Source organism: Chlorocebus sabaeus, chromosome 14 (assembly GCF_047675955.1).
Source record: "Chlorocebus sabaeus isolate Y175 chromosome 14, mChlSab1.0.hap1, whole genome shotgun sequence".
NCBI lineage: Eukaryota > Metazoa > Chordata > Mammalia > Primates > Cercopithecidae > Chlorocebus > Chlorocebus sabaeus.
The window spans coordinates 17,331,204-17,346,864 of record NC_132917.1 but is presented as its reverse complement, the minus strand read 5'-3'; the positions used below and the strand labels follow the sequence as shown (position 1 = coordinate 17,346,864).

Below are 15,661 nucleotides of genomic sequence, written 5' to 3'. Positions count from 1 at the left end.
AACATCAAATTACACCTCATGAATACGATTACTATGTGTCAGCAAAATATTTTAAAAAGTGATACTCCGTGCATGTTGTGAAAACTTTAAGTGATAAAAAAGTAAATAAAATAAGGCACGAGGGGCCCCCTCACTCTCACCAATCTCAGTTCCTGGAAGTAAATGCTATGAAGAGAGGGGACAGGGAGCTATGTGTATATATTTTACAAAAATCAGATTATTCTGCACATCTTTCTATTAATATATAGGGTTTTGCAATTGGCTTTTCTTGTTTAATGACATGTCATGGATACAGTAGGTTTTTGAGGAAATGTAGGATATCATGGGAGCTGTAGTTAAGAAAGATGAAGACATTTATTCAGTAGTCTAGAAACTGGCCCAAAACTGTATTACATAAAGCTTCTGCTCTCTCTGGAAAAAAGTGGGGGGAAACAGAAGTATTGGTAACTTCCTAAGTGTGGGCATATGCTAGGCATTTTAATTTAATTCCAACTCCTCTGTGAGATTATTCTCATCTTACAAATGAGGAAACAGAGGCTCACGGAAAATTGGAACCCAACTCTATCTGACCCAAATCTTCTGGTCTCTCTATTTCACCAATGAGTGGTTTTGCATTTTTCCACGGGGTAGCCACCATAACTGCCCATGCTTTCTTACTGCTAAATGCAAATATTTGAATTCCCTTAGGAAAGGCATAATGCAGAGTGATTGCTCAGAGAGTCTCTTCCTGGTGGTCCCTGCTAAGAAGACAAAATGCCCTGGATCTGACCCTGAGGGGATAAATGCCCCTTTTGGGGTTGACCAAAGCTGACTGAGTGAGGCAGGGACAAACTGGAATGGGTTTGGAGGAAAACGGGGACAGGACAAGAGAACCAAAGGAAGTGCCGTATGGAGCCCAATGGGCTGGCTTCCCTGTAACTGCTGAGCAAAGGCAGAGGCGGCTCCAAAATGCTTGGGAAAATGACAACTGGCAAAATCCATACTGAGGGGTAATGATGCTGTCAGAGGCACTGCCTGGTGCTAAGGGCTTGGAAGTTCTGCCAACAGGATTCATTGTGAATGTGTAATTTGCTGAACATTGTTAAGCCAATGTTTCCCCCAACTGGGGATGACAGGCAAGTGTGCCTTCAGTGCCCCCTCCTAAGAGCTGCCGGGTCTATGTTGCCACACAAGCAACAGTGGGGCCCCCGAGTCTTATGGTGCCCTCAGCTACACCTCAGAGGGCCTTGCCCACACTGAAGGACTTCCTGGTGTGATGCCCTCCCCACTAGCGCCCTTCTCCCGGAATTCTATCCCAGTTCAGGGCCCAGCTCAAATCTGACCTCTTTCAGAAAGCCTTTTCTGACCAGCCACCTCCCCATGCGTGTTTCCAGCCCTCAGCTCATTTCCCCGACCTTCCTGGACTTCCCTTTCAAAGGGAGCTGAGCACAATTTGCCTAATACGGCAAACTGTCTATCTCTCTCCTCTTGACTTGGGGGCTCTTCTGGAGCAACATCTGTCTGAATCCTTTCTAATTCTTGATCTCCCTATATGCAACCATTTAAATGGCAGAAGCTATTTACATTTCTATTGGATGAACAGATGAACAACTGTGTCATTTGCTTATGGACAACAGTATGAAAAGTGGAAAGATGGGTGAATGAGGTCTGGCCCAGTGGGTCTGTGCAGCTCAGGGAACAGCCAAGTATTCCCTTGCATATGGTTCCCACTCCAGGAAGAAATCTGGGTGTAATGATGAGTGAAGAGTGCTCAGCACAAATAAAACATTGGACTGACTGTCCCAAGAAGAGTCCTTAGAGATTATTTAGCTCTGACATCTTTTGTGATGAGGAAACAGGCCCAGAGAAGGGAAACATCTGTTATGAGGATGCATCACCAGGGTCAGTGGTGGGGCTGGAACTGAGGTCCAGCCCAGGGCTCACTTCTGTTTGCTGTCCTGTGGCCATCATTTGAATTTGAACATGACGGTCTCAGGGGTGTAGATACATGTATAATTCATCAAATGTTTTCCAGGAATTTCACTGTACTTTTTCCAAGTAACTTAAAAAATTGCTTTCAACAATTCCTGTTTCCTATCTTAACTAGTATTTTCCATGCACTTGCTAAATAACCCCTTGCTGAAGATTTGAGAAATCACTCCTGCCGATGACAGCTTCACACAGCCATATCCCTTCTTGTTCCACTGAAATTGGCCTTCCTGGCTATTGGTGGATGGTGATGAATTGTGGGGGAAGATGTTGCAGTATGCAGTCTGAGCTCCAAATAGAGAGAGAAGAGAGGGGAAGATGGGAACAGTGATGGGGTGAGGACAAAGAAGGATAGGGATGGCCTAGGGAGTTAAGGGAATGAAGAGGAGATGGGGTGAGGAGGAACTGAGGAGAGGAAAGTTCCCCCACTGCACTGTACTGCACTGGAAGCACCTTGACCCAAGGTTGGGTATCTTATTCATCTCTGTGTCCCCAGAACTGGGGACTGAGCTCTGGGCCTGACTCAGAGAAGGGCTTTGGAAACTCTTCCTTGAGTGAATAAATGTACTGTAGAATGGGCACATCCACCCTCTGGGAAATGAAGGAATTGCTGTCACTCAGAGCTGCCTGTCCCCTTCCAGCAACATGTTAAAGCCCAGTGGCAACTTCGGATGCATTTCAGAGTCATCTTGGAGCTTTTTCAAAGTATAGATGTTGGTCTCCTCTCCTTTACACTGAATCAGAAGAGGGAGGGATGGGCTCCATCAGGTGAATCAAAACTGCATACTCCTGTGGTTGGGGACCACTCTGTCACAGTCTTCCTCCTTCCTTGGTCTTTTCTGGAGATGACCTTGCATTGAATGCACGTTCATCTCTTTGTCATACCTGGGTTCATCCATTTAATAAGGTTTGATGGAACTGAATATCTATGTGGATTTTCCCAACCATAAGAACCATTACCCAGCATGCCACAGTCAACCCCAACCTCAGCCTCCGATGGAGAACTGATGGATGTGCATGGGGGTGGAAGAGGCCTTTACACTGTGGAGCACTTAGGGAGGGGGGCTCCCTGCTCAGCAGCTTTGCTGGTCAGTCACCAAGACAAGCCACAGAAATCACCTGGCTATCAGGTAGCCTCTGGGGCCACCTCTGCTTCCCTTCTTGGAGATAAGAGGTTTCAGCCTTCAAAAAGGACCATGCTGCAAAGAGATTCTTTTCCTGAAGGGGGTCAAAATCAACGAAAGTCAGAACTTCAAAACACATCTATCCCTCTCCTCATTCTCATGGTATGCATAGGCACATGCATGTGTGTGAGCAAAAGCACACACACACACACAGTGCATGAAGAACATGGCTTGTTAAAGTCTTCCCCCTGACAAATGACAAAGTCTTGCCTTGCATTGACCACCTGTGTGTGTATCATATATTCTGATCTTAATTTGAGAATATAAAGAAAGTCCCCTGAACAGGCCCTAAAATCTCACCACTATTACTTTGGCTTTCCTGATAAACTACAAATCCCTTAGCAGGATTAAATATAACCAGTCCCTGATATGTTAATATCCATAAATTGATGAGAGACATTTGGCAGAGCAGGTTTGGGTGAGGGCAGGACAAGGGTATAGCAGTGGGGCATGGGGTGGGGATTACAGAGCAAAGAGCAAGGCATGGAGCAGTGGAAGTGGGGGTGCTAGAGACTGAGCTGGCTCCTTTCGCACTTTGAGCCACCACTGTCCTCTTCAGAGAGTTCTGGAGTTGGCCCAGTCCGGGGAGTTTGGGAAAATCCTCCAAACCTCCTCTTAGTCCACTCTTCGACCAAGTTTACGACCCCCTTCCTGGATGGAGCCTAACCCCACAGCAGTCATATGTGAGTGCACTACCCCACATTTAGTGATGTGGCATGATCATCCTTCACCTTATCTCTATTCAAGCTTTGTCTTTCAGCATAGTCATTGCAACCCTCACCACAGAGCTGGGTGTAAGGCATTGCTATCTCCATCATTCAGATGAAGTAACGGAGGCTCAAATGGTTTATGTCATTTGTCTAAGGTCACACAGCAAGAGTCAGAGCTGGGAAATGTGAAGTTAGAACCTATGCACAGCTTAGCCATTCACTAGTTGCGTGACCTTAGACATGTTACTTTCTCTCCTTGTGCCTTGATTGCCTCATCTGTAAAATGGGGACAATAATGGTATCTAGTGCAGAAGGTTGTTGTATGAACTAAATAGATAACACAGAAAACATGTATAACATAGTACCCAGGTACACAATGAAATGCTACATAAGCATTTGCTGTAATTATTGTTCTTGTTTTTGTTCAATGCTGTTTCCAAGGGATCCTATCTCTTTCTCTGTTTCTCTCATAGCATCTATTTAACACATAGTAGGGTCTCAATAAATATTAGCTCTCTTCTTTCTCCCTTTCCTTTATTTTTCTGAAAACTACCACCAGGATCAAAAAAATGTCACAACTGCTTGGTCTATCAAGCAAAGATTTTCGTCTTCCTTGGGAAAAGGAGCCAACCCTGGCACTACTGGATCAAAGCAAGCAGAGTTCAGGGCCTTGAACTGTGGCCCTTGCTTGGCTAGAGTTCAGAGGAAGGTTCCCTGGAGATGGAGAGCCAAGCCCCTGTCATTTGGATGCTTCCAGTCCCACGTCACTGACACATTGCAATCCGCATCATGTTCTCTGTCCTCAACAGGGCTGTTCTGATAAAAGGCTGACTAATGGGCAGGAAGGGGGATGTCTTGCCAATGTGCTTGTTTCCATAAGATTATGGATGTATTTTTAGAGTGGCTGAGAAATATCTAGGATCTTGTCTTGCAAGATGATTTTGCGGACTAGGACTGGGAAGAAATAAATCTTAGCAAGAAAAAAAAAAAGATTGCAAATGCTTCCTGCTGCTGGGAGTTCCTTCTTTTCATCACCACCTGGTTCACTATATTCAGATATGGCTTGAGTGTTATTTCTTCTGAGAGGCCTTCCTGGAGCCTCTTCCAGCAGCACCCATTTTTCACAGCCTCTTGGGCCACATTCGTCTCACTGTATTATTATTGCCAGTCCACTTGATGGACTCCTTCATTGATTGAGCTCTTTGAGGGCAGGAGCCATGGCCATTGATTCATTCCAGAATCCTAATTTGAGGCTTTTATAGAGTAGATGCTCAGTAATGTTCAACAAATACATGGATGGATGAAGTACAAAGACCAAACGGTCATTCTGTATCAGTAAATCTGACTGTGAGTGTGACTGCAGGCCCAAGCTCCTGTGTTTCAGCATCTCTCACGCTAGGTGTTTGTCCCTTACCCCATGTGGCACTGCCTGATGCCACTGCTGACCTGCTCATTATGTGATATTCAAGTAATGCAATTAAATAAATACCTCTGTTGCCAGACTGACACACAGCAAGAAACAAAAGTCCTAGTTACAGTCAACCAGTCCAGTGGTACAGCCTGCAGGCCTCCACGTGGGGATAAAGACTGGGGAGTGGGTGCAGGAAAAGGGTAGAGATGATGGCAGTGGGGGTGTTGCATAAGCTATCAGCTTACGGATAACAATTTCTCTTGTTTTTAAAAAGAACCCCATCACCTACAGCATATGAAGTGATCAATTGGTGGAACCTTTATGGTAACAGTATAATTCTCTCCATTTGGATGAAGTTTCTCTCAGTCCTCAGGGCCTCAGAGCAAAGCCCTGGGGAAGCTGTCAGGTCCAGCCCAGGCAGCAGAACAGAGTATTTTAGCACCAACCACTCTTGATAAAGCAGAAGCATACAGAGTGAGTCCATTCCTGCTTGTCAGGGCCTCAAATCCCATCTGCAGGGAAGGAAGCTCACATAGCTGCACATCTTGCACTTGACCTTCAGAAGAGAGGCTGATGACAGAAAGAAGCCCTCCAAAAATGTACCCACTGGGCAGAGACTGCTAGCTATCCCCATTATCCAATCTTCTGTTCTTCCACAGTAACTGACTTTTAACTGAACATGTGGCCACCCAAAATGAAGGCTACTTTTCCAGTGTCCTCTGTGGCTAGCTGTTGCCATGAGATTAGGTCTTGGGCATAGGCTGAAGTGATGTACACTGTTTCTGGGTCTTGACCCTAAGGAGAAGGACATGCTCCCCTACTCCTCTATCTTCTCCTTCCTACCAGCTTATGTGACACTGTGGTGAGCCAGGTAAGGTCATGAATTACAGCAACACCCTAGGAAGGAGCACAAAAACAGAAAGAGACCGAGGCCTTGAGGACTCGCAGAGCACAGCTACCAAACCGGCTTGGACTTTCCTCATGAGAAAATTAATCTTCAGTCATGTTGACACCATGTGAGTCTCTGTCACACTCAGTTGAACTTTGATCCTAACTGAGGCACTCATGTCAATGAACTGAATATATATATGTGCATGTGTGTATGTATATATGTAGAAAATCAGACACACATGCACACACACACACAGTCAGCAGGTTCTTCATATCTCCTCGATTGCAAGTTATGAATTCAATAGAATTTTAGTCCTTCAAGGGAGTCATTCATCCCTTTGAATGATAAACACATATTAGCATACATTGCTAACACAAAATAGTGGGACATCTACAACAGCTTGGAAATCATAAAACTAAATGGCGAGATTGATTCTTGGGAAAATGGTCATTTTTGCCTGATATGTATTATTATTATTCTCTGTCAACCAGAATCCCCATTTCCCCAGCGCCTTCATCATCAGTCTTGTCACGAAGACTTTTGTATCAAGATACGTGCTCCAGGTGTCTAATGCTACCCACTTCCAAATGTCACCACCATTCCCTTATCCTAAAAGCTGAACAGACAACAGCCACAACTCTGTTCACCCCCAGGATATCCCCTGCCTCTTCCCAGTTGGTCCGGTCTTATGTAATCTTTCCCAAAGCCAGCTAGAGCCTCATCCAGTGGGTTACCCTGGCAACCCAGCTGTGTCATCTTGAAAGATGTCTCCGGGCACCAGCTTTGGAGTCTGCAAGAGATTTAACTGGGGCTGAACCGTGAAGCCACGACATATTAGCTTTAACACGATGTCATCATTTATCATGCTCCTGGTAGACATGTCACATTTTTTAAAAGAACATGGATAAAAATAAGTACTACCTTGACTATGCAGTGAGATTTACTTAGAAAGCAGACACAGCTATCTATTTTCAGAGACCAGCTTTGTCTTTTATGGTCTTCCTTGCATTTCTTCTAAAAGAAAATCATTTCAGTGTTCACATTTTTCTCTGAATATCTCATTACAAACTCCAACATAAGCAACCTAATTTCAAGTCATCAGATAGCCTTTTACATTCTGGGCATGTCAAGTTTTACAGTTTATCTTTTCATTTCCTCTTTGGAAAAGTAGTATTTAAGGAAGTTCATTGACGACTCTCTTTTGCTGGTAAGAACCTCCCGTATTCATAAGAAAATTAGCTAGCTACTTGACTCTCAGAGTGGGGGATGTTATGTTATTTTGTTATGTTGCATATTACTTATTTAAACATTCTGTATTGAAAAGGTTCATTGAGAATCTCTGTAGCTCATTGTTCTGGATAACACACTTTAAATGTTTCATTTCTTTCACTTATTCTTTCAATTGAGTTTCAGTTAAGCTATGAAACAGAGTCCTTTATTCATTTACTAATTTATTATATCTTCCAACTAATTTTTGTTATTGAGTGCTGGGGATACAGAGATGACTAAGACACAGTCCCTGACCTTGTGGGTAGCTGGACAAAAAAACAGCCACAATGTCAAGGGAACTGTGCTATAGGGACAGGCATGTCTAGCAGAGATTGAGTGACAGCTGCACGTGATTTCTAGAATCTTGCTGTTGGAAGGGAACTTAAGAAGTCACATGGTTCAACTCCCTCTCTTTACAAAGAAAGACATTGAGGTCACACCTGCCTCTCCTACTTACCGACCACTCTTCTCACTCACATTGAACTTCATTCTGTCCCTTGTACAGGGTGTTCACTCCCATCTCTGCCTTTGTACCACATTTTATCCATTTTTATATCTCCAGATCAAAGTAGGAGGTGGAGACAAAAAAAATGTTTCATGTCACCTCACAAATACTCTTTGAAGGTGGTAGAGCAGGGATTACTAACCCTCTTTAATAAACTGAGATTCTATAACCCAGACAGGTTTGTAACTGGCAAAGATCAACTTGCTAGCAGCAGTCCTCACCAAGCTCAGCCCCATTCTCCTTCATATTAAGTAGGATGCTTTCTCTTGCAAGGAACATTAAGACCCCACTAAGAGGGGCCTTGACACAAAGGGTTAATTATCCCATACAGCATGTGGCCAGGTCCTGTTTCAGGACTAATTCTGTATCTCAGGGATGTTCCCTGAACGTCTGCCACGTTCATCTTGGAAGCCTTATATCCCCTCACCATGGGAAGTTAGCTGTAGCAACTCCAGGCATCACACACAGACCCCACAAAATCCAGCAGTCTTGTCTGGACGAAAGAAAAACCTTTTCCTGAATCGTTCCCAATCTCAGGAGACCTTTTCTCAGATCCCTTTTGACAAGGATTGAGTAACTTACCTATGTCTTTCATACAAGGTAGACCAGGAAAGCATGTAACTGGATTTTTAGCCTCTATTTTGAGAGGTAGGCCACTGCTAGAGAGAAGGGATAGTGACCATCCGGTAGGTAACCAACAGTGTCTGGCGTGTCATTTAGTCAAGCTCCCTCCCTTTGGCTCCTCAGTGCCAGGCATGAGGACCTATGATCTCAGTTTGTGGTCATGAAGTCTGCTTGAGAGGGAAGTTGTGATTCCTCATGGTGGGCTTCTCCACCCTCACAGTCATAGCCCACCCTGGTTTTCTTCTGACCCAACTCCAGTGCTGTCAACAAGGAGCCTAAGTTAGAAGTGTAGGCACTGCCAGACCCTCAGCCCCCTGGCCCTCACCACTGCTCTGGGAAGCAGGTGAAGCAGGTCATCATCCCGTTTGTCTGATGAGAAAACTCGGACTTGAAGGGTGAAGGACTTGCCTACAGCCGAACAGCCGAACAGTGCAGAGCCAGGACTCGGACTCATTTCTGTCTGACTCCAGCCCCCGACTCTTCACTTCTCTGCACTTTATCCTAGAAGCCACTTGGAACCATATCAGACGTTTATGTCAATGTTTTAAATCTGAAGACTATAGGAAAGGAAAGCACACAAACCACTCTTATTAGTGGGGATGAGGATCACCTGAGATTTCCATCAAGGCTCTCTCTACCAGGTAAAGAGCGTTGGCAATGGAGTCTAAATGCTGGGTTTCAATGCTGTGTGACCTTGGGATAGTTACTTAACTACTTTGTGCCTTAGTTTCCTCATTTATAAAATGGAGCAAATAATAGCACCAACCTCAAATACCCTTATGAGGATGAAATGAGTTAATGTATGCAGAGTGCTTGGAACAATGCCTGACACACACTGAGCATTCAATGAATGTTGGCTGGTACTCTCTGTCTATTATTCATCTATGCATCTAGTCATGCTTCGATTTGTTTTAGAAAGGACCTAAAGTATCTGGTTTTCTATGGTGTTTTATGTGGTAAAGCCAATCAGCCTCCCCGCCTGCATTCCCAGGGTGTGATTCAACCTGCCTGGAGCCACAGTAAATTTGATGGCTGCAAGGGGATAACAGACACCTTTCCTGCCACCTCCACTCCGGTATCTCCAAATGTCAGGATGCTTGGTGTCAAATGTGATCCTGTCACTCTGGGTCAGCCCTCAGAGGGGGCTCTGCACGTGCCCCTAACACTCTGCCTGGGGGTTTTGTTGAGGGAAAATTGTATTCTCAGAGAGCCTTTCTCTTGCATCAGCGTAACACCTTCAAGGCTGTTACCAGCTGCTGCAGAGGGGCTCAAGGAGCAGGAGGTTTCCTTCTCTGCTGGCTTACCCTCCCGAGTCGCTGGGAGGATTCCCTGGTGCCTGCACCAGGGATAGCCTTTTCTCTTCCTCCTTAAACTTTTTTTTCACACAGAAGCAGTGGTGACTGGGTCAGCCTGGTAGGGGCTCTGGGGAAGGCTGGGAAGGCTGGTTCACATGGAGGCCAAGACAGTTTCCCTACCACCAAGGTGGGTAGTCCCCTGGAGCAGATCCTAACTTGATGCTGTGCAGAGAAGGATCTTTGCTGTACAATCAGACAGCAGCGCCAGCTTCCTCATCCCCATACTCTGTCCCCAGTCATAATTAGAGTGACATTTACCACTTATTGAGCAGTTGAATGACAGACACTTGTAAAGTAGATATGAAGAGCCATTGGGCAGCTGCAGAATCTAAAATGAGGGAAGTGAAGGCCATTGCTCTAAAACTCACAGCTCCCAAGGGGCAGAACCTGGATTCAAACCCCGTAAGAAACCCTGTGTCTTACTCCAGGGCTGCTCTCTCCACAGAGCAGCTGCCTTTTCAGCTATTACTTAACATGTATTCTAAGCTGTTGTCTCCGCCTCGGATAGAGAGAACGAAGCCCAAAACGACAGTACGTATAGCTTCATCACACATCTTTGTGCCATTTAGTAATAAAAAATATACACAGAAAAAAAAAAAAAACGCATCCAAATGAACAAACATAGGACATCAACCATCTGGTACTGGTCCCTAAAAACATTGTGAGCCACATTGATAAAACAACCCATTTGTCTTTGCTTTCAGACCAAAATGTTTTGAGTATGCTTCTTTATTTCAGATTGAAGGTATTTCACTTACAATATTGGGGATCTGACCACAAGGGCCACCTGTAGCAGCCAGGCCCAGCTGGTCCTCATGGGAGCACCGTGTTACTGTTTTTACCCAGAAAGTTGGTCAATCCACTTCTCTCTCAGCAAGTCATCACCAGCTTCTCTCTGTGGAAAGTGGCAGAAACAAAGGCCGAGGAAGGGCCTCTTCCCTAAGCGAGTGGAGGGCTCAGGGCAGGCAGCTCTGGCTGGGAACGGTACCAGGATGACACCGAAAGAATAGGCTGGTGAGCTGGGGTCGGCCTCGCCCATAGGGGCTGCTAAGCAGACAGACCACATGAGGGGAAATCCCAACATGCCCCTGAGCAAGGAGGCGCCTGGCATTCCGAGATCAAGGCCCTTCCCACCGCCTGCTCCTCTGCTCCCCTACTCATCACCTGCTCAGTGCAAGGAGTGTTTTCACCCTCCCTGTCTGTCTAAGTCATTTCTGGACATCAGCCTCAGCTCCTGCACCACACCTTCTGCCCCGCTGGATGCCCCCAATCTGCTCTCCCTTCCTGTTCTTTGAGCTCCCAAGGCCCCAGCTCACCTACACCCACACTTAGCTCCTGGGCTGTTGCTGAACTTGCCAGTTTTGAAGGCTTTATCTTCCCAGATGGCCTGGGATGTCCACAGATGTCCTACCTGCTGACCCCCTGGTGTTGAGTCTAGTACTGTACACACAAGGTACAGATGATAAATTCTTCATGAGTAACTTGAGTCATCTTGAGCTCTAAGTCATTCTCCTGAAGGCACAGTGCAAGCTCCTGCATCTTCATCCCTTGAGTCACTGGGACATTTATGAGGAAAAATGAAAATTAATTTTTCCTTCTTGGTATTGTCCATCATGTTGTTTTAAGAATACAACCCCAGGCCACCACTTTTCATGGTCCTCTAACACGTTCAGCAAGGTTTGTGGATTAGTTGTCTATGCAGGAAAACATGTGATCACCTTGTATACCATATTCAGGACCTTAGGACTTCTGTGGCATTTGATGCCCTCTGTGACCTGGCTCTACCCATATCTTCATCTCACTTTCCCCCTGATACTTCTTTGGTTACTTGACATTTCAGCCAACAGAACTCCGTGCTGTTTCCCACACCATCCCCTTGTCTTCCTGCCTGCTACAGTCAGAGTGTTTGTGTCCCCTGCAACATTCATATGTTGAAACCTAATCCCCAAGGTAATGTTCTTAGGAGATAGGGTCTTTGGGAGGGGACTAGGTGCAACCCTCATGAATGGGATTAGTGCCCTTACAAAAGAAGCCTTGGAGAGCTCTCTGGCCTCTTTCACCATGTGAGGACACAGCAATAAAGAGTCATTTATGAACCAGAGAGGGGACCCTCAGCAGACACTGAATCTTCCCTGGTCTTGGACTTGCCAGCATCAATAACTGTGAGAAGTGTATTTCTGTTGTTTATCACTACTTGGTTTATGGTGTTTTGTTACAGCAGCTCAAATGAGCTGAGATGCTGCCCTTGTGCCCTTTCTTAGTTTGTCTCTTTGTTAGGAATGACATCCTTGCAGCTACAAATCTACCTAAATTTCAAGGTGTCTTGAAATCTTCAGTGAAGTTACTTATACAGAAATTTCTTAGGCTAGAAAATCTTCACCTATGTTGGGGCAAATGTTACTTTGTATCTCTTCTAGCTATTTACACAGATTAAGAGTTTCTCGTAGGCTGTGAGGCCCTTAGAGGAGGGTAAGAGTCTGACTCAAATTCCACACACTCCATAGCTCTTGGCTACGGACTTGTTTTAGACACCATTCTACAGTTGTTTGTTGAAGGTGGAAGACAACTAATAGCTTCTCTGTATTACTACAAAGGGATTCCTCCCTTTGACATTTTATTTCTATTTTATTTTATTGTACTTTATTTTATTTTATTTTATTTTCTTGAGATGGAGTCTTACTCTGCCGTCCAGGTTGGGGTGCAATGGCGTGATCTTGGCTCACTGCAACTGCCGCCTCCCAGGTTTAAGCAATTCTCCTGCCTCAGCCTTCCCAGTAGCTGGGATTACAGGCATGTACCACCATACCTGGCTAATTTTGGTATCTTTAGTAGAGAGAGAGCTTTGCCATGTCGGCCAGGCTGGTCTCAGACTCCTGGCCTTAGGTGATCCACCTGCCTCAGCATCCCAAAGTGCTAGGATTACAGGCGTGAGCCACCATGCCCGGCTGCTTTGACATTGTAGACAGGGAAAGTTGGTTGTAAAATAGGCCAAAATTTGTCTATCACTCCCCCAGTTATAATAGGACTGGATTTCACCTGTGTGGGGAGAACCTGACCTGGAGTTCAGGGCAGGGTCAGATTCACAGCAATATCACAGTAGTCATGAGGATGGAGCCACAAGCTTCATAACAACCCTCAGAGAGAAACAGTCAATGGCCCAGGAATCCTTCCAAGTGGACACCAAAGATGGAAGAATCAGTAAGACAGAGAGCTTTCTTCCAGCAGTTGCTCCATGGGCCACTGGAGGGCAGGGGTAACTGATTCCCACCTAGGTGAGTCAGTCATTCACAGACCCAACGTGGATCAGTGATAGCCAGACTCAAATCCAGATCACCATTTCAAAAGGTTAGAAAAGTCCAGTAACATAAAACAGCTTTTCACTGAGAAATCCAGACATATTTTGCATGTTCAAGTCCAATTCTGTAACAGAAATGGGCTGTTTCTTCCTCTTTTTTTTTTTCTTTTATTTTTTTACACGGGGTCTTGCTTTGTCATTCAGGCTGGAGTTCAGTGGCACAATCTCAGTTCACTGCAACCTCCATCTCCCGGGTTCAAGCGATTCTTGTGCCCTCAGTCTCCCAAGTAGCTGGGATTAAAGGTGCATACCACCATACCCATCTAATTTTGGTATTTTCAGTAGAGACGGGGTTTCTCCAAGTTGGCCAGGCTGGTCTCGAACTCCAGACCTCATGTGATCTGCCCACCTCGACCTCCCAAAGTGCTGGGATTACAGGCGTGAACCACCGCGCCCGGCCTATTTATTTATTTTTTTTGAGATAGAGTCTCACTCTGTCATCCAGGCTGGAGTGCAATGGCATGATCTTGGCTCACTATAACTGCCGCCTCCCAGGTTCAAGCAATTTTCCTGCTTCAGCCTCTCCAGTAGCTGGGATTACAGGCATGCGCCATCATACCTGTCTAATTTTTGTATTTTCAGTAGAGACAGAGTTTCACCATGTTGGCCAGGCTGGTCTCAAATTCCTGACTTCAGGTGATCCACCCACCTCGGCCTCCCAAAGTGCTGGGATTACAGGCGTGAGCCACCCCTCCTGACTGCTTTGACGTTTCTTCTATTGCAATTAGAAATGGAGTGTCCTTGAACAATCTGCTGCAGAGAATAACTAATGGGACAGCAAGTCCTTCTAGCTTTAAACCCTCATTCAAGGGCTTCAGTGTTATTTGTAAAATGGGGGAGGGAGTGGACTGAGAGACTTCTAAAGGGCTCTTTCCAACCTTATCCTGAGGGCAGAGAGGTTGAGGTGTCATCTAAGAGCATTTCTTCAGGATGCCACAGTCACAATAACCACTGATATCTCTCTAAATGACACCTGCCCTACCATGGGAAAGCAAAATCCCAAGGTGTGGAAGCCATCCAAAATAATTTCACACCCTTGGAGACAGGGGAAGGTTATCATTTTGACCCCTGTGGGGTAATTGCTGTCTCTAATGCTGGTAGCTAGCTATTCCCTGAGACAATATCACCATAATAAAATACTGTTGGAGCCTCACATGGGACCTTGTTTTCCCAGAACTCTAGATGATTACTGTCTTTTCCTTGAGATTTCAGACCCCAGCTCTTGTCTTCCACATTAATTCAAGTTGAATGCAGCCCCAATCATATTGGCAAACATTCCAAGTGGAAATAAATGCTAAAAATTGCAACATCCTCACCAGCCCTGTCTGGATGACATTATGTATTTCATGTAATGTCTATTCCTTAAGGAATTAAAACCCTTCTACATATAGCTCTGCCCAACAAATTTTTAATAAAGTCTGCTCGTAAATACGTCTTAGTAACAAACAGAATCTGAATCTTTAAAAACTGGTCATCCCCAAATCTTTTTTGAAATGTTTTATTTTCAAAATTATTTGAATCAGACATTGAGAAGAAACAGTATTCATCTCTGTCACATTTTCTTTTGATAAAATATCTGATGAGAGAGAAAATTCTTGATGCCACAGCCCAATAAACTGGACTATTTAGCATCTGGAAGTCCTCCTGTGCCCAGGTACCTAAGACCAAGTCACTGGTAAGCCTTACCTGTGCAAGACGATTCAATGCTTATGAAGCACTTTTGCTCTCACCACCCTCCTATCTCAACAAGAACCCATGAAATAAGCAAGGCCCAGAGTGTTATTCTCATTTGACAGGTGAAAAAACTGAGGGACAGAGTGGTCTGTGAATTTATTTAACAAACTTTAAGCATAAAGGACTTTCCCAAATTCACATGACTAGTATATGGCAGAACCAGGTGCACATCCAGCCTTCTAATTAAAATCACACTGCATTTACCTGTATTCAGGTTGCAGGACAGAATGTCCTTGCTAAAAGTTGGGACGGATGCACACCAAAGTCTTGGGAACACAGAGGGAAGAGACTCTTCTGGCTTTGGGAATTTGAGAGGTAAAGAAATGATTTCCCAGGGAGAAGCTTTTGAACTGATCCTGGAAAGATGGCTAGGATGGAGCAACATGATGTGTATTCTGCTCCACAGCAAGGTAAACTGGAGAACCTCCCAGATGCCTGCTCCTGAATGTGACCCAGAGGATGCAGGAAGCATAAAAATGTGGCAAGAAGGTTGGGCTGAGTGACCCAGGTGTTTGTCTCCATTCACCACTTTGTAACCTCAGCCACATCTCCTGACTTCCCAACCTCTATGGCTTAAAGTGAGGGAAATGCTGTCTCTAAGGTTGATTTCATAGGCCTTGGTGAAATCAAGTAAGCCACTGGTCAGACTGACAG

General features: G+C 45.1%; 1 protein-coding gene across 3 annotated transcripts in view; it reads right to left on the bottom strand.

Annotated features, from left to right (window-relative positions):
• Window positions 1-15,661, bottom strand: part of VSNL1 (visinin like 1) — a 114,203-nt gene that overhangs the window by 37,284 nt on the left and 61,258 nt on the right. The gene's annotated exons all lie outside the window — the stretch shown is intronic.